At 40.1% G+C, this 27115-nt stretch overlaps 2 long non-coding RNA genes, 1 other non-coding gene and 2 pseudogenes across 3 annotated transcripts; 1 reads left to right on the forward strand and 4 right to left on the reverse strand.

Moving 5' to 3' along the window:
• Nucleotides 1-2900: 2900 nt before the first annotated feature.
• Nucleotides 2901-3007, forward strand: LOC139035832 (U6 spliceosomal RNA). The gene has a single exon (XR_011488536.1). It is a non-coding gene; the product is annotated as a U6 spliceosomal RNA (small nuclear RNA).
• Nucleotides 3008-6187: 3180 nt separating this feature from the next.
• LOC139035507 (uncharacterized) lies at nt 6188-26705 on the reverse strand. Its single transcript, XR_011488084.1, has 3 exons — nt 26517-26705; nt 24634-24725; nt 6188-6828 (listed from the first exon to the last, which is right to left on the reverse strand). It is a non-coding gene; the product is annotated as an uncharacterized lncRNA (long non-coding RNA).
• On the reverse strand, nt 9537-10301 carry LOC110133548 (large ribosomal subunit protein eL32-like; annotated as a pseudogene).
• LOC139035505 (uncharacterized) lies at nt 10841-14603 on the reverse strand. Its single transcript, XR_011488083.1, has 2 exons — nt 14386-14603; nt 10841-13887 (listed from the first exon to the last, which is right to left on the reverse strand). It is a non-coding gene; the product is annotated as an uncharacterized lncRNA (long non-coding RNA).
• LOC110131281 (dnaJ homolog subfamily A member 1 pseudogene) lies at nt 19320-20738 on the reverse strand (annotated as a pseudogene).
• Nucleotides 26706-27115: the final 410 nt, after the last annotated feature.

A 27115-nucleotide genomic window follows, 5' to 3' on the forward strand; every position in this document is an offset into this window, starting at 1 on the left:
ACCTAGACAACTTATTAAAAAGCAGAGATGTTACTTTGCCAACAAAGGTCCATCTAGTCAAAGCTACGGTTTTTCCAGTAGTCACGTGTGGATGTGAGAGTTGGACTATAAAGAAAGCTGAATGCCGAATAACTGATGCTTTTGAACTGTAATGTTGGAGAAGACTCTTGAGAGTCCCTTGTACAGCAAGGAGATCCAACCAATCCATCCTAAAGGAAATCAGTCCTGGATGTTCATTGGAAGGACTGTTGTTAAAGCTAAAACTCCAATATTTTGGCCACCTGATGCAAAGAACTGACTCATTTGAAAAGACCCTGATGCTGGAAAAGATTGAAGGCGGGAGGAGAAGGGGATGACAGAGGATGAGATGGTTGGATAGCATCACCGACGTGATGGACATGAGTTTGAGTAGGTTCCGGGAGTTGGTGATGGACAGGGAAGACTGGTGTGCTGCAGTTCATAGGATCTCAAAGAGTAGGACAGGACTGGGAGACTGAACTGAACTGAACTGAATACGTTTATTCAATAGATTAAGCAAGAATTAAATTAAGTAATGGGTAAAAGGGCCTTTCCAGGTGGAACTAGTGGTAAAGAACTGGCCTGCCAATGCAGAAGACCTTAAGAGTCAAGGGTTCGATCCCTGGGTTGGGAAGATCCCCTGGAGAAGGGCATGGCAACCCTTTCCAGTATCCTTGCCTGGAGAATCCCATGGACAGAGAAGCCTGATGGGCCACAGTCCCTAGGGTCACAAAGAGTCGGACACTGAAACAACTCAGTGTGCGCACACACACAATGGGTAAAAAGCAATTAGCTCAGTGCTGGAAACATATTAAGCATCTGATCAATATTAGCTACTATTTAAAATACTATTATCGGCCTCCATCACATGACTGAGCTATTTCTCATTAGAAATAAGAGACAGAAAGACTAAAGGCCTTGTTGTTATAATTTTCCCTCTTTTCTTAGGAAATGCCGAGACTGACAACACTAAGAACTATTGAAAGGGAATAGCAGGCACTCTTCTGTCCATCCTCTGAAAGGATAGTCAGGCAAGAGGATTAAGCCAAGTCATGTCTCGTGTAGCCCCAGTTCATCGATTCTAAAATGAACATTTATTTCATATAATAACACCTCTGAAATAGGGGTATGTCTTACATTGTTTGATTGACGGGATGTTTTTTCTTAATGCTAAATAAAGCAATGGTAAATCTTACAATTCATGGCATCTTAAATCCAATGAAATTGAGTTATTGACCTTTCGACTCAAAAATACAAATAGCACCCAAATAATCTCCCAAAATACACACTTTATTACTGTACTTATCATGGTATCTTATGATTCCCTCTCCCCAGCCCTCACATGCCTACCATCTGGCACATGGACGTCACTTTGGGTGAGTCAGTGCTCGCATGGACTTGATCTGACCATAACCACTCCTCATATGAGTCTCTGAAAAAAATGTAGCCAAGGGAAGTCTATTTCCCTTTTCTCGGAATCCAACAGTAATTATAAAGTGTTGATGTTGCTTATACTTGTTTCATGCTTGTGAACTTCATCTACCCAACTACAGTGTAAGCATCTCAAGATAAGGACTGTCTGAGTCAGATAAGTGGTTTGCTTTCCCTACAGGGCTGGTGATAAGGCATATACTTAGTGATCAATTGCCTAAAGGGTTTTTGGGTTTGTTTTTTTTTTTAACACTATATAAGGATATATGCCTGAATTCCTGCGAATCTGACTTCCCTAGAATTTTGAGCAGGGGATTTTTTAAAATTCCTTTGGGAATTCCCTGGCAGCCCAGTGATGAGGACTCTGTACTCTCACTGCACAGGGCCAGGTTCAATCCATAGTTGGGAAGCTTAGTTCCCACAAGCCATGCAGTGTGGCCAAATAAAACAAAACATGTAAACTGTTGGATCTCTTAAAAATTCCCTTCACTGCTCTAACAATTCAAACTACTTAGAATTTCCTTCTCCACCACATACTGGTTGTTAATAGACATTTTGTCTATTGATCAAAAGAGACAAATCTATATTGAAAGAATCACAAACCGCAGAAAAGATGGTTAGTGGCATAGCTAATGTTGGTGTATCACTCACAGCCCCTCTCATCACTTTTGATCAGTTCTGGGGTGTGTTTCCTAACTTAATGTTTGCTTTGCTTCCAAAGAAGCTGCTTTGTCTGTATTTGCAGAAATGTTGCCCAGGGAGAACAGTAGTCATTGATTGATCGGTGCCCACCTCTTCTGCCTGAAGACTGGGTAAACCCTGGGGTATAATTTGTGCTTCAGAGTTCCTCACAAGATCAGGCTAAGCCCAGGACTTCATGAAACATGGGCACCGGCACCCCCACCTCATTACTTTCCCCTACCCCTATCCTACTTCCTCTACTCCTTTTAAAAAAGGCGTCTTTGAGACAGTTAGGACCTGAATTTCGTATTGTCTAAGTTTTTGCATAAAAATAAAGGGAAAAAAGTTCTGAGTTATGTGATTTAAAAGTTGACAGTACAGTTAATCCTTGTTCTTCATCCTATGTGCATATTCTTGAGACTCATAATGAGCAATAGTATAAAATTGATCCTTAGCTTTCTGTGCACCAATGCCAAACAGAAATATGCAGACAGACTTATGAAGAAAGAGTGACTTTATTTCTTTGCCAGGCAAAGAGGGAACACAGTATGCTAAAGCCTCAAGAACTGTGCCCTCTTACCTGGGGAATAGGGAGAGGTCTCACAGGCTTGCATTCTTCTGATGGGTTGGTGGTGAAGTAAGTAAGAGTTGCAAAGAATAGCAAGGAGAGATAAGAAAGCCTTCTTAAGTGAACAATGCAAAGAAATAGAGGAAAATAATAGAATGGGAAAGACTAGAAATCTCTTCGTAATCAGAGATACCAAAGGAGCGTGCTCGCTTCGGCAGCACATATACTAAAATTGGAACGATACAGAGAAGATTAGCATGGCCCCTGCGCAAGGATGACGCGCAAATTCGTGAAGCGTTCCATATTTTTATGGATTAAAGATCTAAATGTAAGACCAGAAACTATAAAACTCCTAGAGGAGAACATAGGCAAAACACTCTCCGACATAAATCACAGCAGGATCCTCTATGACCCACATCCCAGAATTTCAGAAATAAAAGCAAAAATAAACAAATGGAACCTAATGAAACTTAAAAGCTTTTGCACAACAAAGGAAACTATAAGCAAGGTGAAAAGACAGCCCTCAGATTGGGAAAAAATAATAATACCAAAGGAGCATTTCATGCAAAGATGGGCACAATAAAGGACAGAAATGATCAGGATCAAACAGAAGCAGAAGAAATTAAGAAGAGGTTACAGAAGAACTACACTAAAAAAAGGTCTTAATGACCCAGATAATCACAGTGGTATGGTCAGTCACCTAGAGCCAGACATCCTGGAGTGTGAAGTCAAGTGGGCCTTAGGAATCATTACTATGGACAAAGCTAGTGGAGGTGATGGAATTTCAGTTGAGCTATTTCAAATCCTAAAAGATGATGCTATTAAAGTGCTGCACACAATATGCCTGCAAATTTGAAAAACTCAGCAGTGGCCACAGCACTGGAAAGATCAGTTTTCATTTCAATCCCAGAGAAGGGCAATGCCTAATGATGTTCAAATTACTCACAACTGCACTCATTTCATGTGCTAGCAAGGTAATGCTCAAAATCCTTCAATCTAGGCTTCAGCAGTATGTGAACCAAGAACTTCCATACGTACAAGCTGTATTTAGAAAAGGCAGAGGAACCAGAGATCAAATTGCCAACATCCATTGAACATAAATAAAGCAAGGCAATTCCAGAAAAGCAGAAAGACTTCTGCTTCGTTGACTATGCTAAAGTCTTTAACTGTGTGGATCACAACAAACTGTGGAAAATTCTTAGAGATGGGAATGCCAGACCATCTGACCTGCCTCCTGAGAAACTTGTATGCCTGTCAAGAAGCAACAGTTAGAACCAGACATGGAACAATGGACTGGTTCCAAATTGGGAAAGGAGTATAACAAGGCTGTATATTGTCACCCTCCTTATTTAACTTATATACAGAGTACATCATGCTAAATGTCAGGCTGGATAAAGCTCAAGCTGGAATCAAGATCACTGGGAGAAATATCAATAACCTCAGATATGCAGATGACACCACCCTAATGGCAGAAAGCAAAGAGGAACTAAAGAGCCTCTTGATGAAGGTGAAAGAGGAGAGTGAAAAAGCTGGCTTAAAACTCAACAATCATAAAACAAAGATCATGGCATCCGGTTCCATCACTTCATGGCAAATAAATGGGAAACAATGGAAATGGTGACAGACTTTATTTTCTTGGGCTCCAAAATCACTGTGGATGGTAACTTCAGCCAGGAAATTAAAAGACACTTGCTCTTTGGAAGAAAGGCTGTGACAAACCTAGAGAACATGTTAAAAAGCAGAGACATCACATGGCTGACAAAGAAAGGTCCGTTAGTCAAAACTATGGTTTTTCCTGTAGTCATGTATGGATGTAAGAGTTGAACCATCCAGAAGACTGAGTGCCAAAGAATGGATGCTTTCGAACTGTGGTGCTGGAGAAGACTGTTGAGAATCCCTAGGACAGCAAGGAGATCAAACCAGTCAATTCTAAAGGAAATCACTCCTGATTATTCATTGGGAGGACTGGTGCTGAAGCTGAAGCTCCAAAACTTTGGTCACCTGATGTGAACAGCCAACTCCTTGGGAAAAGACCCTGATGCTGGGAAAGATTGAGGGCAAGAGAAGAAGTTGGCAACAGAGGATGAAATAGTTGTATGGCATCACTGACTCAACGGACATGAGTATGAACAAACTCCAGGAGACAGTGAGGGACAGGGAAGCTTAGCATGCTACCGTCCATGAGGTCACGAAGAGTCAGACACCACTGAGAGACTGAAGGACAACAAAAAACACAACCTGGGAGCCTGTGTGCCCTGCCCTTAGGAGGACACATTCTGCCGTGAGCAAGACAATAGGTATCAGGAAACAAGAGGACCTCAAACATTGAGAACTAACCAAATGGCATTTCACAATCAATTCTATTTTATTTATAAGTGATATTTTTCTAATTTTATTTTTTTATAATGTCTGGCTCTTTTGCTGAGCTTCTTATGGCTTTTGGGAATTAAAACAGTAGTGCAAAGTGAGTTGATCTGTTCGTGAGTTCAAGCTTGCTCTGCTCTCCACACAACAGGCCAATTAACTGAGAGAGGGAGTGTTGAGGCAAGGAATATGACTTTTCTCTACACTTGATCTTAGCCAAAAGGCCGAGAAGCAATGATGACTTTTTTCATAAAGCCAACTGACCAAGAAGATGGCAGACTAATTCTCAAAATAAACATTGTGTTGGGTCTGGATGCCAGGTTCTTTTATAGAACAGAGAGGGGAAGGAGTTGAGAAAGTAAAGTAAAAGGCCTATTATCTTGCAAATCTCTCCTGGACTGGCCAACTTTGGGAATGTTTTAATGTCTTTTTCTTGTAGCCATTCACAGGTGTACAGGGTTATCTCCCTGTGAGCTAAAAAAGGCACTTAAACCGCCATGTACAGGGGCAGGGTTCCCTGAGATAGGCCAACATGTATGACTATAATTACAAAAGCAATGACAAGCAAAGATTAAAGTCAGGGAAACAGATCCAGCCCAGCCAGAAATGACTCTTCTCTGCAACAGATCCACATTTTTATAAAATGCTACTAGATCACAAAACAGAAATGCATCCTCTAATAGGCTCCAATTCCTCTCTCGTTGTATCTCATAATATAATAGTCTTCCCTTAGCCATGGTTTACTTTACCTGTGGTTAACCAAGATCAGAAAATATTAAATGGAAAATTACAGAAATAACTCATAACTTTTTATTGGGCACGATTCTGAGTTGTGTGATGAAATCCTGTGCTATCCTGTTCCATCCACCAGCTCCATACACCTGGGAGGCAAACTATCCCTTTATCTAGTATATCTTTGGAGTATACACTACCCACTGGTTAGGAAAAAAAAATAGCATACATAAGGTTTGGTACTATCTGTGGTTTCAGGCACCCACTGTGGGCCTTGGAAGGTATCCCTGTGGAGAGAGAGAGGGAACCACTGTACTCTGGAGTGTCAAAAACAAACTTCAGGGTCATGATCCATACGTGCGTTGGAAAAGAATTTTCAGACATGAGACAGAATGAGAGGTAAATAAAGTTTATTAGAGTGGGAGGTGCTGTTAGAACAGCAGGCCAGCTCAAAGGAGAGCCAGCGTGGAACATGAGTCCTTAGTCCATTTTTGTAACCAGGGTATGAGGAGCGGGACAGGGGTCTTGCGGGTCATTTGCTGGTTGGATGAGGCGGGTATTCTGGGTGGGGAAGAGTAAGGCAAATACCTTCTCCCTGTGGGGTAGGAAAGGAGACAGGTTATACTGCTCAGGGGAACCTGAAATCCATTTTTAGTTACAACGTGGAGGAGGGAAGGACGATGAGGGTCTGGTTTTTTAGGTTCCTGCATTCCAACATCCTCCTTGTTTTTTTCTGTTCTTTCGTTCTTGGGACACCACATTCAGAATCTATTCTAGTGACTGGAATAGTTAAACAATATTGTACACTTGGCAGGCAGTTTCACAAATTTGTTTCTGAATTTCTTGAAAGCTCTTAGATGAGGTAGCTGGAAGCGTCTGTTCAGTTCAGTTCAGTCTCTCAGTCATATCCAACTTTGCTGCCCCATGGACTGCGAGTGTGGATGGTGACAACTCTGAGTCTGAATTCCTGTTGTTCTGCTTCTGCGGCAAGTTGTTTACTCTTCCTGAGCTTCAGTTTTATTTCCTTCATAAGACTGTTAAAAAGAAATGAATGAGATAATATGTATTTGGTTGGGCAACTGTGTGAGATGTTAATTTATATCTTGTTCAGGCTGCTATAGGTATTTCTGCCTCCCCAGTCCAAGGAAAGCAATCACTTCTGCCTCAGGGAGTAGTTATCGGCTTTAATGTTGCAGGATCAAAATTTAAAGTTTTCTGACACTCAGAACAGAACCTTTGGTCTAGTCTTGAAGGTGATATAGCTGGATTGCTCCAGGCGGCAGGAGACATCAAGGGTTAGGAGAAGAAGAAGTGGACCAACACGGGAGAGAAAGCTATTTGGGAAATATCTCTCACATTTAGAGGAGATTTCAAAAGAGTCAGGGACATGAGGTCTCCTCCCGTAGGGTAGCAGGATCCAGGGCCTCTGATGGTGGCCAGCTTGTTACAAAATTGTGTCAGGATAGAATGATAGAACCTATTTTCTTTAACAGATTCTCAGCTTGATTTATAATTTAAAGATATTTAACATATGATATACGAACCTCCTCCATTTGTATTCCATTTTTAATATTTTTATTTTTTTATTTTTGGCTGTGCTGGATCTTTGTTGCTTTGTGAAGGCTTTCGGTTGTGGCAAGAGGGGGCGACTCTTCCTTATAGCACAGGGGCTTCTTGTGGGGGCTGGTGGTTTCTCTTGTTCCAGAGCACAGGCTCAAAGGCCCTTGGGCTGCAGTATTTTGTGGCATACAGACTTAGTTGATCCAAAGCATGTGGAATCTTCCCAGACCAGGGATCAAACCTGTGTCCCATGCATTGGCAGATGGATTCACATCCAGGGAAGTCCTGGGTGGGGAAGTCCAGGTGAGGAAGTCCTACACCCCCAGGGAAGTCCCTCCATTTGTATTTTTGTCCTGTGTGTGTGCTAAGTCACTTCAGTTGTGTCTGACTCTGTGCAACACTATGGACTGTAGCCTGCCAAGCTTCTCTGTCCACGAGATTCTCTAGGCAAGAATATTGGAGTAGGTTGCCATTTCCTCCTCCAGGGGATCTTTGTGACCCAGGGATGGAACCAGTGTCTCTTATGTATCCTATATTGGCAGGCAGGTTTTTTACCACTAGTGCCACCTGGGAAGCATTCTTGTTCTAGGCCCTGTAAATATTAGGGGTGGCCTGGGCTAGGAACCATAAGGACTTGGATCATGAACATCCAACAGTGATAGCTAATGGGTCTGAAGACCAGAGGGCTCATCTCAGAATATTATGGAGTATGTACTGCATGGACTGCAGCCTGTCAGGCTGCTCGATCCATGGGGGTTCTCCAGGCAAGAATATTGGAATGGGTTGCCATACCCTCCTCCAGGGGATCTTCCCAACCCAGGGATCAAACCCAGGTCTCCCTTATTGCAGGCAGATTCTTTACCATCTGAACCATCAGGGAAGCCCTGGGATGGTATAGATATCCTTAATAAATTATCTTCCCCCCAAAACAAACATGACTTATCCTGAATTTCTCATCTCCCTATACCTAGATAGCTCAGAAGCAGATTTAACCTCACTTAAAACAAAATAGGGGCTGGATTTTTTTTTTTCTCTGCTTTATCCCTAGCACGTAGAACAGTGCCAATACACTGTGTTGAATGAGTGGATTCTTGCTTCCAGTGCCAAGGACCGGCCTCACACCTGTCACATTGTGTAAAGTTCCTGGTTTTGTGCTGTCATATATTCAGTGTCAGTGTTAGGTACTCATTTTTGCCAAATACCACGTGATACCTATTTGTATCTGATGTGTCAGATGAGCCTAGAACACCTTGTTTATTTATTAAATCATTTGAGCAACTTTAGCCCTGTCTGTTACGCCCAGAAAACTAAGTACTCTGCCTGCCAAGTTTCCTCACTCCTTTCCTATTGAAAGTCCTCATCCCACTTATTTGACAGAGCCTCTATCATAAACGGCAACCCACTCCAGTATTCTTGCCTAGAGAATCCCATGGACGGAGGAGCCTGGTGGGGTACAATCCACGGGGTTGCAAAGAGTCGGAGACGACTGAGCGACTTAACTAACTAACTTAAATATCCTAAATCCAGCATTTCTTGGGTCCTGTATGTGAAACCAATTCTGTCTCAGAGACCAGAGCCTTAGGGTTCTAGATCCTTCTCCATCTATATGCAATTTTTCTGCCCTTCAGAGAATTATTCTGTTCATTGGTTGTGCCTACTTTAACATAGTATCTCCTTCTCTCCCATCCTAGATGTAATCCCAGAGTTAGAAATTCCCTTACCAACATCATCAGATGACTGCACAAGAGATACTCTTTGATCTCTGGGCCAGAAAGTGATGCCTCTACTGACACTCTTCAGGACAATTTCTTTAGGGAAGAGTTATAGAATGAGCAAATCCGTCTAAAACCAACTTTCTTTCTTGGCAGCTGAGGACTGAAGGGTATTGTTTTAAAAGCCTTCTTTAAGGCTCCAGGTAACTCTATGTTTTTCAGCTTCTGCTATCTATAGAGAATACACTTTCTCTCAGAGGACTAAAATACCACATGGTCTCTACCCTGTTTGGGGGATACAGTTGTAACCACAGCTAGAATTTTATTAGTCTGAGTTTGATCTTTTCCTGTGTGTGTTCACTAGTTTAGGGATTTAACTATTCTGAAATTACCAGAACCAAGCTCAGTAAGCTCCTGATTTGTACACTCGGAAGCTCCTTACAGGCAAGAACTGTGCTTTTTAGTTCTGCATCACTAGCACTTTAGTACCCTGCCTGGAATGTAGTATTGTTCCATGAAATCACTCCTAGAGATAGATTCTGTCAAGAACTGTAAAGGGTCTGAGTTTTACCCTACTTGCAAGTTAACAAGTTAGCCTGTCACAGTCTCATGGATGCTAGTAGAAGACATAAGACTCCTGAGTCAGAAAGTAGCTAGTAATATCTGCCTCTTTAAGTTGGTTCCCCAAGACCTAGTTTTCAGAGGGTGATGGGAATAGGGCCAGTTAGCATCTGTACATGAAGAACTCTGAGCTTAGGGATTCATAACCTTTGTTTTCCTTTGTAGAATTGTTATGGCTTTATATAACCAAATAAAACTCACACACGAGCTCTCTATTCATTTCTTCACTGTGCCTCCTGGCATTGGGATTGGTGACTCACAGCCAGCTGGGCTGCTCTTTCCATGATGGCTTTGAGGTTCTTGAAGGAAATGTGAGTCATCTCAGCACAGTAAAATTTGTTGCACATCAGTAGCACTTGCAGCTTTGTGATGTTACAGACCAGAAACTTCTAGAAGCCACTAAGCAGCATGTGCTTCATTTTCTTGTTGCTACCATGACCAATCTTGGGCATCAAGATCTGGCACTTGAATCTTCTCTGTACCCTGTGGTCAATGTCTCTGGGTTTTTGCCAGTTACGCTTAATTTTGATATATCAGGCTGGCTGGTGCTGGATGAAACTCTTGGTCTTCTTTTGGATGATATGGGGCTTCATAAAGTGTTTGAGAGCAGTCATGATGCTGAGTTGGAGATGGATGCTACCTCCTCAGAACCTTTTATAATGGGTAGTTAACATGCCTGCCCTTTACTCCAGAAGGACACATTATTGCCATCAAACATTCTTGAAAAGATAGTCTGGGACAAAGTGCAGTCAGTGCCTCATTTCCAAGACATGCAGAGATGGGAGTGGCCCTTGGAGAAATGTCTCAAGAGATGGTTGAAGTGAGACAGAGGTAGCAGCAGTCTGAAGTTCACTTGCTCTTGTCCACCCCAATCTCAGAAGCCTCCAAGAGCAAGCAGTTTTGTCAGTGTTTCTGAAAAAAGAAGCACTCTGCTTCTTCTGCCTTCTACTTCTTTGGTGGGCCAATACTCTCTGCCTTGAATGCCTTTTTCTTACTTCTCTACTATGTAAATATCCTTCCAGATCAGATTCAAACCCCAGGTCTCCTGTAAAGCCCAACTCACAGTGATTTCTTCTCCATTATTATAGAGTGATTATCATTATCTATATCAACCATATTGACACTTAGGAAGTAATAATAATATCAACAACTCTAACATTTGTGTATCATTTTATGTTTTACAAAGTATTTTTACACAAAGTATTCCCTTTGACTCTCATAGCAATTTAAGAGACATACATTGAAATATGTACATTATCATATGTGAAACAGATCACCAGTCCAGGTTCAATGCATGAGACAGGGTGCTTGGGGCTGGTGCACTGGGATGACCCAGAGGGATGGGATGGGGAGGGAGATGGGAGGGGGGTTCAGGATGGGGAACATATGTACACCGGTGGTGGATTCATGTCAATATATGGCAAAACCACTACAATATTGTAAAGTAATTAGCCTCCAATTAAAATAAATAAATCTATATTTTTAAAAAGAGACATGTAAAGGAAAATACTGTATTTTCAATTTACAGATAAGGAAAGGCAGAAATTCAGAAATGTGCCCAAGATTACCAGTTAATAAACAGGTCATCAGATTTAGCATTAGTTTCCAGGTTCACAGTGGCTGCACCATGTCATTTCTTGTTGCTCTTTAAACCCCCAAATGGATTTATTTCACACAACATTAAGTCTCAGAGAGACTTGATAGTTTCCCTCCAGTCAAAGAGTAGAGGAGATTAGGGTTACAGCGGAGTCTAGTGGCTAAGAATCCTGAGTCAGACAAAACTGCTGTGGCAGTTTCTTGGGGTCAGCAGGTTTCCCTGCCTTCCAGAACACAGAGCTAAACCACATTTCCCAGGTTCCCTTGCATCCCAGATATTTATCTGACTGGGTTCTAGCACATGGGATGTTGGCAGAAGTAATGTCACTACTTCTAGGTCTGACCTTGAAACGTCCTATTCAATCTTCTATGCTCTCTTTCCATCCCTCCAGGCTGATTGATGGTGAAGAGATCTTGAAGCTACAACATGCTTAAGTCACAGGATGGAAGGGGCCTGTGTATATGAGTCACTGGTTAGAGGCGAGCTGCTTAAGAGAGCCATCTGCTGCTGCTGCTGCTGCTAAGTCGCTTCAGTCGTGTCCGACTCTGTGCGACCCCGTAGACGGCAGCCCACCAGGCTCCCCCGTCTATGGGATTTTCCAGGCAAGAACACTGGAGTGGGGTGCCATTGCCTTCTCCGAAGAGAGCCATCTAATGAGGACCATATACACTGCACTTTGCCCCAAACAAGAAACATTTATTGTGTTACATTGCTTATGATTTGGGGATTGCTAATACACTTGGGATTAAAATCCAGTACTGTAATCTACCAGTCTGGTGTGACCTTCTGTGTGGTACTTAGCCTTTATTTACCCATTTTTAAGATAGAAGTAATAATAATACATATCTTATAGAATGCTTCTGAGAATCAAATGAGATAATACATGCAAAGGACTAAACACAGGGTCTGGCATAGTATAAATACTATTTAATCAATAAGTATGAACTTTTCATGTTATTATTTCTAACACATTTTCTGCTGGTTCCAAGCAAATTTTTGAATTTCTGTCTTTCCAACTTGTCTTAGAAAAGACAGTCCTTCCTCTCACGCTGATTACTTTATGATAATGAGAATGAGGATGGCTCAGAGTTAGTCAGGGTTAGTTAATTAGTTAGTGTTAGCGTTAGTTGCTCAGTCGTGCCCGACGCTTTGTGACCCCATGGACTGCAGCCCACCAGGCTCCTCTGTCCATAAGATTTTCCAGGCAAGGATACTGGAGTGGGTTGCCATTTCCTTCTCCAGGGGATCTTCCCAACCCAGGGATCAAACCCAGGTCTCCTGCACTGCAGGCAGATTCTTTACCGACTGAGCTACAAGGGAAGCCCTAGTTAGGGTGAGAGTGTCATTTTCTAGGTGTCCTGCCAATCTATTCTTTCCTGTCCCTATGGATTTAAAAGCAGGAGAAGGGAAGTCACCTGGTTGCCTAGTGGTTAGAATTCCAGGCTTTCACTACTATGACCTGGGTTCAATCCCTGGTTGGGGAACTGAGATTCCACAGGCCACATGACAAAAATTATAAAACTATTTCCATTTGAAAAAATCAAAATCTTCTGAAACTTTCTGAAGATCATACTAGAAATACATATTTCTAACTAAAGGTGAAATTTGATCGTTCTTACTCAATATTCACAATGAATTCATCAGTTGTGTGGTTGGGTCATTTAAAATGATACAACTAAATCTTTCAAGTCAAAAAATTCTATTCTTTGGGTGATAAGGATGTGTCAGTGTAACTTCATCAATTGTAATAAATGTATGACTCTGATGGGAATTCCATGGTGGTTCAATGGTTTGGACTCCGTGCTTTCACCAGGCAGGCCCAGGTTCCATCCCTGGCCGTCGTCTTGCAAGCTGTGCAATGTAGCCAAAGTGGAAAAAAAAAAAGTATGACTCTGATGAGGGATGCTCATAACAGGAGAGGCCAATCATGTGTGGAGGCACAGGTTATATGGGAACTCTATACTTTCCGCTCAATTTTGCTGTGAACACAAAATTACTCTAAAAAATAATGTCTATTAAAAATTCTATTCATCATTACTGAATTGAACTTATCATTGTAAATACTTTCTCTAATGGGATAATTATGTTATTAAAAAGAAATTACCAGAGTTTTGTCTTGAGGTGGTTGGCACAGAGTATTCCCAGTACATTTTTTTTTCTCTAGTCAGTGACAACATAAACTGAAGTACAGATTGAGCCACCTCTCTGACACTTTGGAAGCTGATGACAGGACAGATGAAGGCCTGTCATGGATGATTTCATTTTATGACTTGTAAATGTGTCCAGCCCACCCACAGCAGTTCAGGGAATTAAAAAAGGATCCCGAGGGTAGGCAGCAAGAACATTTCTTGCATGGTCAGATTGGGAAGTTAAAGAACACTTTGAAGATTATGCTTAATGGCCCAGAGTTAAATATAGGCCATAGCATAAAGAGCACTTTTCATTCACCTTCTTGTCAATTATCCTGTTGCTTGCTCTCGCCTCGTCTACTGAACAAGGAAACATGGGAAAAGTTATAGGCTCTGAAATCAGTCAGCCTGGATTCAAATTCCAGCTTGACACTTTGGCCAGATTTGAACTTTTCAGACATTTGCTTTACTCATCTGTAAAATAAGAATACAATAACATTAACCAATGGTGAGTACCTAGGAATTTTTTTATGCTTTGCTGTTGAAAGGCTAAGAACCAGATTTTGATATAAATTTGGAATAAGGAAAGTATACTAATCCAAAAAATCCTGAGGGACTAATCACAAGACTGGTAACAGGAGATTTGAGTACAAATAATCAATTCCTCAATTTCCCCAACCTCTCCTTAACCCCTTCACCCTTCTAATACTAAAAGTTATACACACAGTTTTGGAATATGAAATATTTTATCAAAATATACTCGTTTTCCATGTTTTTAAGGAACTATCATCTTGGGATTGCTGGTGGGTTTTTTTTTCCAGTTTTTACCATTAAACAGAAAGCCTATTGAGAGGTTTATAAACCCATTAAATTTGAAAAATCATTTCTATTTTCTTTTTTTCCTAGCTATTTTCATTTTAAAATTGATTTACCACACAGTCTTATTCTAAGAAAAACTTTCAATGTACTTACGTAAAATATCCTGAAGTTATAATTTAATACACTTTTATCTGGTCCAAGTGCCAAGAGATTTAGTCCAGTCCAGGTTAATCTGTGTTCCACAAAGCATAGTGGTTCAGTTCTGGACCTAAGGAAGATTTGATCTAAAACTTTGGCTTTCTCTACCAGCTCAGAGAGATTCAAAGTCTTGGTTTGGCCTAGAATTGAACTAGTCCTTCTGGAAATCTCCAATGAGAATTAACCTGAAAGAAGATAACATCAGACCAAGGTCTAAGTCAGGAATGAGAATTTTTCACTTTGATGCGTTCTACCTTCATTATTTAATTTATTTATTTGGCTGCATAGCTTGAGGGATCTTAGTTTCCCGACTTGGGATAGAATCCAAGCCCCTTGTGTTGGAAGCTTGGAGTCTCAACCACTGGACTGCCAGGGAAGTCCGTACCTTCCTTATTTAAAAATAAATATTTTCTAAAGTAAATGTCAGATGCATTAGACAGTAATACTCACACAGTACTCATTTTCTCCCATCTCGATCCAACTTATAGCAGGTAGTTGGCGCCATGTGACTAGTTCTGGTCAGTGGGCTTTGAGGGGAAATGACATGTGTCACTTCCAGGCCAAGGCAGATTCTCTAGATTTCCTTGTTTTTCCACTCTGACTCAAGTGGTGTCATGGATCCTTGAATGACCATGTGGAAGAAAGCCCACTGCCTATCTTCTTGGAACAGAAACAAATTTTTGTTGTTTTAAACCACTGAGACTTTGGGGGTTGTTTTTCACAAGAATTTAATTTGTTTGTCCCAATTCACAACATTTCCTTAAATGCAACCCGTTCTTAACACTCATCATGTTTTGGCACACAGTGTTCTAATAACTGGAAGGTCCTAGCACCTCAACCATCAATCCAGTTCCAACCGCAATATCTTCTTAAACCTAATTAAAGGCAACACGGCACATCGAGGAAAGGGTGGGTTTCAGAATTTGCTAGGTTCAGGTTTTAATTTCTTAAAAGCTAGGTAACATAGGAAAGCTTAGTTAACTTTTTTCCTGCTCTGGTTTCCTCATCTACAAAGTGACAAAAATAACTTCACTGGGTATTTGTAAGATTAAATCACATTGGGGATATAAATTGCTTAGTGCAATGTTTGGCAGGTAGGAAAACTACTTACTGTATTATTATTTCCAGGTCTCTACCACCCTAAATTCAGGTGTGTTTTCCCCTCAGTTCACAGAGCACTTCCATTACAACATTTACTGTCTTCCACTGTATTTTTTGCACCCATGTCTATATCCCCCATTAACCTATGAATAACTAGAAGTTAGCAACATTGTCTGATTTTGTTTGCAGCTCTATTCCCAGCACCTAGAACACTGCCTTGAGGTCCTCCCTCACCATTTTATTTGTCCCTTCTATTGAATGCAGAGGAACCAGAGGTTACCAAGACCTGAAAAGGTGCTGGAGCCACTGGATGGAAAGGACGTGAAGCTTGAGTGCCTGAAAGTCTGTGTGGGGTAAATTTCTACTTACTTTATTTACCTCAGGCCAACCAATCAAATTGGACTGTGAGATTAATAAGAAATAATTACTGTGTTTGGCATTGGGATTTTGGATTGTTAATCACCTTCAGGGCCTTTTATTCATCCATTCGGGGCTGGGATAAAAAGCATTTGCGCAGCTTTGTTACACCCTAGTCATCACTCCCAATCTGTATGTGCTTGAAAGAAGTAGATCCTCTTGTAGTGTTGAATCCTGGCTCCTGTTTTTTCCTCCGCTTGCTCCCTGACTGAGATCTAGCATGGGACTTTGTCAGTCTGCCACTGGAGAACTAGGAAATTGCAGTTGTTTATGCCCACAAGGTGCCCTGTTCTGGTAATGAGCATTGCTTCCTGAGCCTGAGTTCCAATACTGTGTATAAAACTTAGTCCAGCTTTGGAGGTTTTTAGCTTAATATCCCAGAAGCGCCTAAGAATGAAACCTTGGTTCACTTTTGCTGTGACTTGCACCAGAGTTATACCCCCTAATCTAGAGGCCATTACCTGTTAATTAACCATGGTGAGCATCAAAAGTCGGCTTTCTGTCTGATTGCAGTCATGAGATGGGTGGGTCTGGACGAAGTTTCTTGATGGCCCTTTCCAGCCTAAAAGTAACAGTGGAGCCTCACATGGGCATTCTGAGATTAGCACAGTTCAGGTGCCGTCAGGTCTGTTTTTCCACTGGCATTTAGTATTTCAGTCAATGCTTTTTATCATGACAAATGTAAACTGTAGAGTGTAGCAAATAGGCTAATGGTTTTAGGGCCTTATTTTTTTTTTACGAGATATGGACATACTACATTTAGGGCATGCTTGGCAGGCACGCACATTATTTTATTGTGCTAAATCAAGTCTATTGGGACCTCAGCTTAACATCTGATGACTTAGTATGCAAGTTTGCTAAGGTCCGAGCAGTTGTCCTATTACACAGTCACAATGTACACAAGCATTTAAAATACCTTCCTTCTTTAATCTCATTTTTGTCCTGTCATCTCTCCTAATGTGCCTTGCTTCCATTTGCTGGCTTATATCTTTACTGTCTAGCCAAATAGACCAAGTCATTTCTAAAGAATGACTTTTAATATTGAGTTTAAAGAAGTTACAAAATAAAATCAAACCTGTTGCAAGTAGGTACAAGTTGCCAATAGTCAATTCTCAGGAAAGCAGCCACTAGAATTAGTCTATCCTATACTCCTGGGCTTCCCTCATAGCTCAGTTGGTAAAGAATCCACCTGCAATGCTGGAGACCCCAGTTCGATTCCTGGATTGGGAAGATCCGCTGGAGAAGGGATAGGCTACCCACTCCAGTATTCTCTGTCCTTCCAGGATGGAAACTGGGTGTTTCCAGGACACGACTGAGCAACTTTCGCTTTCACATACTCCCGGCAGCAACAATGACAATAAAAGTCTGGCCCCACAGATGTCCTGGAAACACCCAGTTTCCATCCTGGAAGGACAGAGAATTGCATTTTCACTCAAATTTTATTATCTATACCAAGGATGTTTGCAGATTCCAGTGAGATAGCTAACAGTGAGTGTGAACTATATGTCAGACATTGTGCAGCACATTTTTTACATACTCCTTTACACATTGCAGCATTTTTACAAGGTAGCATTTCACAGCATTTTCATAGCATTTTCACAACTATTATTATTATCTCCCCTATTTTACAGATAAAGAAACTGAGGTTTGGGTAACTTGGTCAATGTCACAGTGTTTCAATTAGGGTGAATTTGGCTGCAAGAAATAAACACATATGAGGAGTGGTTAATACCAGTGCCTCTCATATTTCAATGTACATAAGAATTATCTAGGATCTTGTTAAACTGCAGGTTCTACTTTAGTATACTGGGAATTGGGGGTGAAATTCTACCTTTCCAATAAGCAACCATGCGAATGCTGGTCTGCAGACCATACAGTACTGACCAGTAAGTGTTTAACTGCAAGAACATTCATTGTTTACTTATTAGTGAGAGACTTGGAGTTAGGCAGATCCTGGACTGATTAAGCAGCTCTACAGTGTCTTTCAGGACACAGACTTTTTCCATTTATTTGATGTGCCATCTTAAATAAGTTCTTTTATCCTAGGCCATTTCCTCAAGATGACCATCCCTGCTCCAAAGATGTCACATTTGTATCTGGCTAGAAATGCAGTTCATTCCCCCTGAGACTGGGCACATTGCCAGCTCAAAAAAAAAAAACCTAGCAAGGAAGATATGGAAGTGGGTGAGAATGGAGGTGGTGAAAATGGAGGGTAGGCATTAAACTTGTATGGCATAACTAAGAAATAGTATAGCCAGAATTCAACCCATCTGTGTCCAAAGTTAACTACCTTACATCTCTTGAATTAACTGTAGCAGTTGTTGTTCAGTCACTAAGTTGTATCCAGCTCTTTGTGATCCCATGGACCGCAGCACGCCAAGCTTCCCTGTCCTTTGGTATCTCTAGGAGTTTGCTCAAATTCATGTCCATTGAGTCAGCGATGCTGTCTAACCATCTCATCCTCTGTTGCCCCTTCCTCATTTTGTCTTCAATCTTTCCCACCATCAAGTGACTTTTACAGTGAATCAGACTTTTCCAATGAGTCAGTTCTTCTTATCAGGTGGCCAAAGTATTGGAGTTTCAGCTTCAACATCAGTCCTTCCAAAGAATATTCAGGATTGATTTCCCTTAGGATTGACTGGTTTGATCTCCTTGCTGTCCAAGGGACTCTAAAGAGTCTTCTCCAGCACCACAATTTGAAAGCATCAATTCTTCAGTATTCAGCCTTCTTTATAAGGTCCAGCTCTCACATCTATTCATGATGACTAGAAAAACCATAGCTTTGACTATATGGACTTCACTGAAATGGTTCAAAATCATCTCAAAAGGCAAAACTGGAACGGCGTTGTTTTAAACATGCTCGACTCTGATTACTTGTATCATGACAGCCTGAAGAATGAATGTACTTCATATATAAATTTTTAAAAAGGAAATGGATCTGTTTGGAACCTAGAGGTGAAGAGCCAAATAAGCACAAGTCACAAAGATTCGTCTCAGTAGAAACCTGTTCTTCTGTGGAGCAGAGATTGTTCAACTGGATTAGATATACACATAAAAATATCCCTTAAAATAGTGTCTCTTGACTCCATGCTCACCAGGATATTTTCTGGCTCTTCATTTGATCTGCCAAGTAATCAGAAACCAGGAAGGAAGAGGAGCTCCCCTGAAGTCTACAAGAGTTATTGTTTCTCTGAGAATACAAAGTTCCCACTGGAAATAAATACTTGCACTTGGACAAAGAGAAGAGCTCAGAGACATACCCATTTCCAAGTTGAAACTTACTATGCAATAAATGTGGAGCCACTGATCATTGTAAAAGGAATATGTTGCTTAGGAGACATTGGGAAAACTGGCTCCCCATTTTGGAGAAATTTTTTTTTTTTTAATTCGAGTTTATTCTTCATTTAACTTTTAAACACTACTATAGTTGAATATTAAAACAAAAGCAAGTAGTGAGCATATTATGATTATAGTCCTTCACTCAATCACTACTGCAATAAAACCCCAGCAGTGAGTGTTATTCACAGGCCTACTAAGAGGTCTGACACTGAACACCACCCCGAGGATGATGTTCATCATCCTCATATGCTTCTCCATTGTAATGACGCCGTCTTTCCTGATTTGGATCAAAGTCCACTAATTCTACCTGGTCCATTTCATCAGTCTCTTCTACTTCCTTCCTCTCAGGCAGAAGTTTTTCCAGCAAAAAGAGTTTATCAGAAGAGAGAAAGCCATTCTCAGGAAAGTTTACCTTAAATTCAATGATTAGGCGACCCTTTTCATATGGCCTACGATAAATTGGCATGCCTTCATTTAGCACACACTTGATATCTCCATGCTTGACGATCTGACCTGGATGAGAAGTGATGACTATGGTTCGGTTGTCAAGAGTAGATATTGGCTTCTGGAAGCCACACAATGCCTCAACCACCTGTATGTCCATACACATGAAAAGATCTTCTCCTCGTCGAGTAAAAACAGCATGGTCCTTCTGATCTAAAACAATGATAATATCTCCTGGCTCCAGTCCTGGTTCTTGGTCTCCTTCACCATGGAATGTTATCTTCTGGCCATCTTTCATGCCTTTGTCAATATGAACTTCTAGAATTTTCTTTTCTCGAACTATCTTCCTTCCATTGCAGCTTTTGCATCTATCTTTAGGACTGATCCACTCCCCATGGCCCTGGCACTCCATGCAGACAGACTGAATTTGCTGAACCATTCCAGGTCCTATCTGATGAATTCTTATTTGCATTCCAGTACCCCGGCAATTGGGACAGCATTCTACCACTCCTTTCTTACCACCTCGGCCTTCACATTTGTCACAAATCACATTCTTTTGCAGAGCTAGTTTTCTTGTTGCACCATTATATAAATCTTCTAAAGTTACTGTAAGTTGATGCACAACGTTTTTACCTCTCCTCTCTCTCTGCATCCTGCCTCCTCCTGCGAAAAACATATCAAAGATGTCCATTGGGGAGCCAAAACCACCACCTGCTCCACCTTCTTTAATTGCCTGTTCTCCTCCTTTGTCATATAATTCCCTTTTCTTTGCATCAGAAAGCACTTCATAAGCTTGAGAAATCTGTTTAAACTTCTCGCCTTAATTTGGATTCTTATCAGGGTGGTACTTCAAGGCCAGTTTCCTGTAAGCCTTTTTCAATTCTTCTTGGGTGGCATTGGGTTTGACCCCCAAAACATCATAGTAAGTGGTTTCTTTCACCATTTTCTACAGCCGGTGAGCGGGCCGATGCCGGTGTGGGGGAGTGGGAAGGAGCGCGTTGCTGTGCGCAGCTCGGGCAGCCGCCGCTCCTCTGCCTTTCACCGAGCGTTCTGGAAAGTTCCCTGGAGAAATTTTTTAAACAAAATTTCACAAAGACAATGTGATATGAAGTTTGCATCAATCAGACTGGTCTCTTAGGGAACACATAGGAAAGTATTCACTAGAGCATTGTTTATGGTGCTGAGGAGTTGGAGGTAACCTGAGCAACCATCACTGAGAGAGTGGATAGGTTGAATGTAATGGATTAGAGGTACCATATAATAAGAAATCACCTTCCCTGGTGGCTCAGAATCCACCTGCCAATGCAGGAGATGCAAGAGACACAGGTTCGATCCCTGAGTCAGGAAGATTCCCCTGGAGTAGGAAATGGCAACCTGTTCCAGTATTCTTGCCTGGAAAATCCCATGGACAGAGGAGCCTGGCAGGCTACAGTCTATGGGGTCACAAAGAATCAGACACAACTGAGCGACTGAGCACACATAAGGAGAACAGATCTTTAAAATATAGTACTTAATAGCAGAAGATACAGAACGCAATACAATTCATGAAAACTAAAAACATAGCTGCACATAAAAATTATGAAGCTTGTATAACATTCAAATAAAAGATATACATTAAATTACCTACAGGATGGGGAATAGGAATAGAGGAATATTTATAAATAGGACAGAGGAGTCTTAGCAGTACCAATAATGATAACAACCTATAACTGAATAATGTCATTAACTGAACCTTCTGCACTTGAGATCCAAGTAAATACATTAGCACATGCAGGCAAGCACATACACAGACATAGTTATCTATATATACATATATAGATATAAATTATTAAAAGTTAAAAATGAACACATGATTCTTGTGTGTTCACCACCTTTCTTGTGATTTTTTATAGATGTTACCTTCAAAAATGAGTCTCAGGGTCTGCAGTGAGTCAGAACCCAGGTGTGAAGACCTAGCAAAGTCAGCCCCCTAAGTAATCCACCTTCCTAGTCCACAATCAACACATCTCTCTAACTGTAAGTTTGGAGATGCTAATCAGCTAATTATTAAAGCTGGATATCACCTTTCTGTCTAATTAGAATGTATCGTCCCTTTACTTCAGATAGAAAATTCATTTTTATTTCTACTCAGTTTCTGTTTCTTTGTCTAATTAAATTCTTCATTTAATGGAATGAGTTAGACTGTTAACATCTTCTCATTTGCACTGTGTTCAAATTGCCACTGCTATTACTACCATAGGGCTTCCTTGGTGGATCAGACAGTAAGAATCCACCTGCAATGTGGGAGACCTGGGTTTGATCCCTGGGTTGGGAAGATCCCCTGGAGTAGGGCATGGCAACCCACTCCAGTATTTTTGCCTGGAGAATCCCCATGGACAGACGAGCCTAGCAGGGGCTACAGTCCACGGGGTCGCAAAGAGTCGGACTCAACTAAGTGACTAAGCACATCACTACCACAGATAATTTTCCTGGCCAAGGTAGATTTTGGGGGGTTTGTGATGACAGATATACCTTTTTTGTGTTTTAGAAATAACTTTTGATACTATTTGAGGGAACTGCATTTAAGGTGAGGAGACTATAAATAGAAAAGTGGCTCACTGAATTGTAAACTGGCATTTGGAATGGAAAAAAAGGGAGAGGGGAGTGTGTCCTTGAGTGGAAGTGACTGTTTGCATAAGAGGTCAACTGTTGTTTTAAATTAACCTGGATGCTATGATTTAACCCTTTGCTTCCAAGGACATTAAATAGGTTAATTTCTAACTAATGGGAATCCAAGGGTTTCAGGGAAAAAATTATGAAAATTCTTATGTCTTGCTTGCATTTGAAAATTCTATAATCTAAAGTGCTAAACAAAGTATCCAGAGAAATCCTTCTTTGGCCTGACTTTTTATAAAGATAACTTGTAAGATATATAATGAATTTTTTAAGATAAACAGCTGTACAAGAAAAGAGAACTGTCAGACTATCTCCTTGATATAAAAATCCAAATGAATACACACATGCTTTCATAAAAACCAACAGAGAACCTAGAACAGCTAAAAATGTAAGTGCCTACATGGTATGCTTTTTATAGCTACAGTCCAGATGTAAATTAACATTATGACTTTGTGGCTTTATACTTTCGTCTTCTTAAAATGCCATTTATATGCATGCAGGTATAGCTCATGCTAGTGACTGATGTTCCAGTTTGCCTCTAGGCTAGTCTAGCTGGGAATGAATTTTGCAAATGCCATATACTCCAGGCTTTTATCTCAGATAGGATATGGGGCCTAAATGCAAGGTTATAACAAATTCTAACTGTCAACCCTCCATACAAAAATCTGTAAATAAACTCACTGCAGTTCTAGAAATAGAAAATAGAATCAATCCAATCAAAATGCCAATGTGAGGAAATCATTCAATAAAGTGAGTTCTTAGAGGAAGCATGATTTCCTAGATAAACAGAAAGGAGAATATTTGAAATCAGGATTACTAAATCAATAGGATGAAAAGATGTGCCCCTTTAAGATTTTATTCAAGGATTAAGACTTATTACATTATCTAACCTTTTGGTGAAAAAAAAAATTAACACTTTACATGCTGTCATTTGTTTCCTGTCACTTTCCTACTTGAGAATGAAATTTGAAAATGGAGGGGAAAGGCTTAGAGATTATTAGGGGCAGTCAACTCATGAAAATTACTTTGAAAAGATTCTACCTTGCACCTATCCTCCAGGCTTTAGGTAGAGAAAGGGTTATAAATAAGTTAACTAATTTATCACCCAGACATTTTTGAGTGAAAGGGAACACTATTCATAAATATATGAGTAACAGATATAAATCAAGACTGTTCCAATCAAATTGGATGCGTATAGTTTCTCTATTAGTCACCATGATGTTATTTCTGAGGGAGTAGATAGATGTCTACTAGCTGATGTCTAGTACATGATGTCTGAAATTCCACAAATTCTTAGCTGATGTCTGAAATTCCACAATCAAAGCTTTATTTCTTTGCCTTAAACCAACAAGGGATTGATTCAGTTTCCATAAAATTACTCCTAGGAAAAGTAACTTATATTTTAACATGAATAAACCTTTCAGATTCTTCCCAGAGGGAACGTTTGGAAGGAGAGGAAAGGCCAGTCTAGAATTCTGGACTGTGTTGGGCTGAGGGAAAAGAGAAAATACATGATGTGAGGGAAGCTGGAGAAGTCTGAGAATGATCCTGACCTTAAGACCTAGCCTCAACTCAGAGAGTCACCCACAAGGAACCATAGTGGCCAACCAAGCTTCAATGGCCCAAAGGATCCATGCTCACCTATCCCTACGGGACATATCTCTAGCAGAATATAAAGAATGAACTCCCACCTGCTGATGAATCACCTTGCTCCAAGTAAGCTAACTTAGAAGCTCACAGGATAACTGCCATTTTTATGAAGTTTAGAGACTCCTTTACCTTCATCATACAGAATCAGCTAAAGAAAAGACCCTGGTCAGACCACCAAATTTTGATGGTTCCACACCCAATTCAGGAAGCACTAAAAAGTAGGGGGTGAAGAATTCCTGAGTTAACCCTACAAAGCATCCTTTCTTTTAAGGAATTGTTTTGTATTTCTTGACTCCGAGCAATTTACATCTTAGATTTAATCACTATTTAATGTGAATCCTTAGTGTTGAAAACAACCACAAAATAAATAAATGAATAAATTAAAGTCTCTAGGCTGTAATTTGGACCATTTTTGACCAATAATTTGCATCTACCTCATCCTTGCTTTTCACAACCACAGGTTATACAAGCCAGGTAATAGCCAGTGACCACTCACTTTTTATGAATATATAAATGAACTGGAGGATGTCTCTGGAGAAGATTATAGGTTTCATGTAAAGCTGCTTTCAGAAATAAGGTCCTGAAATAGAAACTTACAATCTGAGCAGAAATCAAACGGCTCCAGGAAGCTTGTGCCAAGTTGTCCTTGCCAAAATGTCTGCTAGCGCAAGTACACCATCCATAAGTCACTGGGGAAATCAAAGAGTAAATAGAAAATACCTGAATAAAAATGAAAATAGAAACACAACAATCCAAAACTATGAGGTGCAGCAAAAGCAGTTCCAAAAGGGAAGTTTATAGCAATACAAGCCTATATGATGAAACAAAAAGAGTTTTTAATAAAAATTCTAATGTCACATATCTAAAGGAGTAGATAAAGAAAAACAACAAAACCCAAAGACATAATAAAGATCAGAGCACATAAATAAAATAAAGGCTAGAAAAATAGAAAAGATCAATGAAACAACGAGGTAGTTCTTTGAAGAGATAAACAAAATTGATAAGCTTTTAGCCAGACTCATTAAGGAAAACAGAGAATGGCCCAAACCAATGAAATCAGAAATGAAAGAAGAGAAGTTACAACTTATACCACAGAAATACAACAGATTGTAAGAGATTGCCATGAACAATTACAGGTCAATTAAATGGACAGCCTAAAAGAACTGGGTAAATTCCTTAAAACGTACAATCTCCCAAGACATAATCAGAAGGAAATAGAAAATATAAAGAGATGGATTACCAGTAATGAAATTGACTCAGCAATTTAAAAACTTCCAACAAACAAAAGTCAAGCACCAGATAGTTTTGCAAATGAATTCTACAAAATATTTAAAAAGGCGTTGACACCTGTCTTTACCAAACTATTCCAAAAAACTGAAGAGGAAGGGACACTTTTGAACTCATGGCCTCTATGAGGCCAACATCACCCTGATACCAAAACTAGGTAAAGACACCATAAAAAAGAATTATAGGCCAATTCCATTGATGAACACAGATGCAAAAATCCTCAACAAAATATTAGCAAATCAAATTCAACAGCACATGAAAGGATCACACACCACGATCAAGTGGAATCTATTCCAGGGAATTAAGAATGGTTCACAATTTGAAATTAAATCAGTGTGACACACGATATTAACAAACCAAAGAATAAAAATCATATGATTATTTCAATAGATGCAGGAAAAGCTTTTGATAAAATTCAACATCCATTTATGATTAGAAAATTCTCAACAAAGTGGGTATAGATGCAACATATTTCAACATAAAGAAGGCCATATATGACAAACCCACAGCCAACATCATTCTCAGTGGTAAAAAGCTAAAAGAATTTCTCTAAGATCAGGAACAAGACAAGGATGTCCAATCTTGCCAACTTTATTTAATATAGTATCAGAAGTCCTAGCCACAGCAATCAGACAATAAAAAGGGATCCAAACTGGAAAGGATGAAGTAAAACTGTCATTGTTTCAGATGACATGACACTATATGTAGAAAATCCTAAAGATGCTGCCAAAAATTATTAGAAACAATAAATGAATTCAGCAAAGTTGAAGGATGAAAAATTAATATACAAAAATCTGCTACTTTTCTATACAATAATAACAAACTATCAAAAAGAGAAATTAAGAAAACAACCACATCTACAATTGCATCAAAAAGGATAAAATACCTGAGAGTAAAGTTAACCAAGAAGATATAAGACATGTACTTGGGAAACTACAAGACATTGAGGAAAGAAACTGAAGACAGTACAAACAAATGGGAAAATATGCTATGCTCATGGGTTAGAAGAGTTAATATTTTTAAAATAACTAAACCAACTAAGGCAATATACAGATTCAATGCAATTCCTATCAAAATGCCACTGGCATTTTTTGCAGAACTAAAACAAATAATTGTAAAATTTGTAACACAAAAGACTGTTAACAGTCAAAACAATCTTGAGAAAGAAGAACAAAGCAGAAAGTATCATGCACCCTGATTTCAAACTGCAGTGCAAAGCTGTGTGTGCTCATGCGTGCTCAGTCGTGTCTGACTCTTTGCAACCCTTTGGACTGTAGACCACCAGGCTCCTCTGTCCATGGGATTTTTCAGGCAAGAATACTGGAGTGGGTTGCATTTCCTCCTCCAGGGGATCTTCTCGACCCAGGGATCAAACTCACATCTCCAGCATTGGCAGGCAGATTCTTTATCGCTGAGCCATCAGGAAAGCCCATAGTACAAAGCTACAGTAATCAATACAGTCTGACACTGACACAAAAACAAACACATTGATCAGTGAAACAGAAGAGTTGGGAAATAAACCCACACACATATGGTAAATTAATCTACAACAAAGGAGGAGAACATAGGCAGTATGCTCTGACATCAGTCATAGCAATACGTTTTTGGATATGTCTTCTCAGTCAAGGGAAACAAAAGTTAAAATAAATAAGTGGAACTACATAGAACTAAAAAAAGCTATTGCACAATGAAGGAAACTTTCAATAAAACAGATAGGCAGCCTACTGAATGGGAAAAGATAGTTAAAAATAATATATCTGATGAGCAGTTAATATCCAAAATACACAAAGAG

The sequence above is a fragment of the Odocoileus virginianus genome, chromosome 6 (assembly GCF_023699985.2).
Source record: "Odocoileus virginianus isolate 20LAN1187 ecotype Illinois chromosome 6, Ovbor_1.2, whole genome shotgun sequence".
NCBI lineage: Eukaryota > Metazoa > Chordata > Mammalia > Artiodactyla > Cervidae > Odocoileus > Odocoileus virginianus.